The following is a 2,209-nucleotide window of genomic DNA, read 5'->3' on the forward strand; positions in this document are numbered from 1 at the left end:
TAACATGTGTATTATGTTAGCATCACAAATTATTATCATTAATTACTAGAGATAACAATAAGAAATAATGCATTATATCACTTATATTTACTTTCTTCTCTAGTGACGTGGACCGGTGAAAGAAGGCAAGCTTCCTACCATTGTAGATGCCCTACCATTTACCATTGTACATGCCCTGAGGCGTGACAAAATAAAGTACTCTACCCTGCTATTCACAACATATCCATCTTGTTTGCAAAAGTTACCCGGACACTTGATTTGATAGAACTAGATTTACTAGGAGAATATTATTTACAAGGGATTTTTACATAGGTTTGGAAAGAAGGCTGAGCAAAAGAGCAGGCACTTGTACCCGAAAAAAAAAAAGCAGGCACTTGATCTGAAAACCGCACATATAGCGCATCTTGTTCTTGCTACATTCACAGTTGGTAATCAAAGTCAGAGAAAGGCATCACTCAGCATCTTTTTCCAGAGCCCCATCTTCTGCCTTCAGCTCGGTTTCTCGCTTCACAGTCACCATCTTCTCCTGAAAATCAACGGGCAACAAATCCTGATTGAATCGACACACTAGGCAGAGCGTATGTACAGTTTTTCAGGAAAAAAGAAAGTACTACGGAGTACATGTTTTCGCTCATCGGTTTATCGTAATGTCATGCAATCACGCATGACCTACCTCCGTAAGCTGTGAGCTGCACCCAGAGTCAGAAGAGCCCTCTTCCACCAGCGAAGGACTGTCATCTCCTACTGTCATCTGACTTGAGCCAATGTGCTGCAGCAGCATCAACTGATCATCATTCAGGACCCACTTCACGACGCAGCCCAAGCTCCAGTGGTTGATGGCAACTTCAAAGGCGTGGGTCGAGCCGATAAGATCCGAGATCGCATCTGGAAGGATACGCCTGTTCTCATCGGTGATCTCATCGACGAGGTCCTCTGCCGCGACCCTGATCAGTCCCTCCGCCTCCTCGTCAAAGATCGATGTCTAAACAGCAGCATGTAAAACTAAGGTTCATTGTGCCGGTGGCATCTTCCACCACCGCATCCAGCTTGTACCTTGTGTGTCGAAAACAGCAGCATGTAAAACTAGTTAGCATCTGATCGATGTCTAAACAATGAGGCAGTGGCAATACGAGTCTTAAAGGTTCTTACAACCAAACCAGCCTCTTCCTCTTCTTGTTAACTGAAGCACATTGGCTGCACCAGACCTCGCTTCCGTTCTGGCTGATCCACCGTTTGCAGTCGAAGCATCCACGATAGCACCAGCCATTGGTGCAGTCTATCTTCACCAGGGAAACTTTGCACAAAAACCTAGCATTCTCCTGCAACAGAGCCCAAAAACAAAATTAGACTGACAAATGAGCAGAACCCGTCCTTAAGGTTTGTGTGCGACCGATGAGAGGACCATAGGAGCACCGGCTTACCGGTAGCTCGAACGGGTCGAGGCTTTCCAGCTGTTTGATTGTTCTCCAGCTACTTTCGAGATACTTCGAGACTCCTCGGCTGGAGCTGCAGGGCTTTCTTGCTGAGACTGGTGCACTATGGGGAATTTTGGGTGTTGCAAACTGCACACAAACAAATAAGTCATAGTTATCCTACGACTAAGGTGGATTATCAATAATCAATTTAAAGGATGAACCGTAGAGGCCACTCACTTCACGCGGAATCCTTGTACTTCTGGTATTTCCAAATCTAGGAAGTACTTTGAAGATGATAAAGAGCAAACGGGTGTGCGGTGCTTGGTAAGCACCGACCTGGTCAGTGTATAGGATTCGCCGGCGGTTACCGCGCGCCCACGCGGGCGTGGTATGGGGCGGCCTGGTCGGCCCAGTTCGTGTCATTTTCTGTTTTCTTTTTATTTTTGTTTTCTGTTTCTGTTTTTTCTTTTCTATTTCTATTTTTCTTTTTTCGTTCTTAAGATTTAATTTTAAATCTAAATATATTTTAAATGTAAAATGTTCTAATTTTAAAATGTTCTATGTCAAATATTCGAAAAAAATCAAATTCGAAAATCGTTCAATTATGAATTTTAACAAATTCGAAAATTGTTCAAGTATAAAGATTGTTGAAATGCAAAAATTGTTCAAGTATAAAAATTGTTCAAATACAAAAATTGTTTAAATATGATATTTTCTAAAATTCGAAATTGTTCAAATATAAAAATTGTTCAAATTCAAAAATTGTTTAAATTTGAAAGTTATTCAAATTTTAA

The 2,209-nt window shown here is 41.6% G+C and overlaps 1 long non-coding RNA gene across 1 annotated transcript; it reads right to left on the reverse strand.

The window, feature by feature from the left end:
- Nucleotides 1-1,002: 1,002 nt before the first annotated feature.
- Nucleotides 1,003-1,475, reverse strand: LOC124687634. The gene is made up of 3 exons (XR_006998263.1): nt 1,422-1,475; nt 1,150-1,319; nt 1,003-1,053 (listed from the first exon to the last, which is right to left on the reverse strand). It is a non-coding gene; the product is annotated as an uncharacterized LOC124687634 (long non-coding RNA).
- Between the last annotated feature and the right edge of the window lie 734 nt (nt 1,476-2,209).

This window comes from Lolium rigidum, chromosome 2 (assembly GCF_022539505.1).
Source record: "Lolium rigidum isolate FL_2022 chromosome 2, APGP_CSIRO_Lrig_0.1, whole genome shotgun sequence".
NCBI lineage: Eukaryota > Viridiplantae > Streptophyta > Magnoliopsida > Poales > Poaceae > Lolium > Lolium rigidum.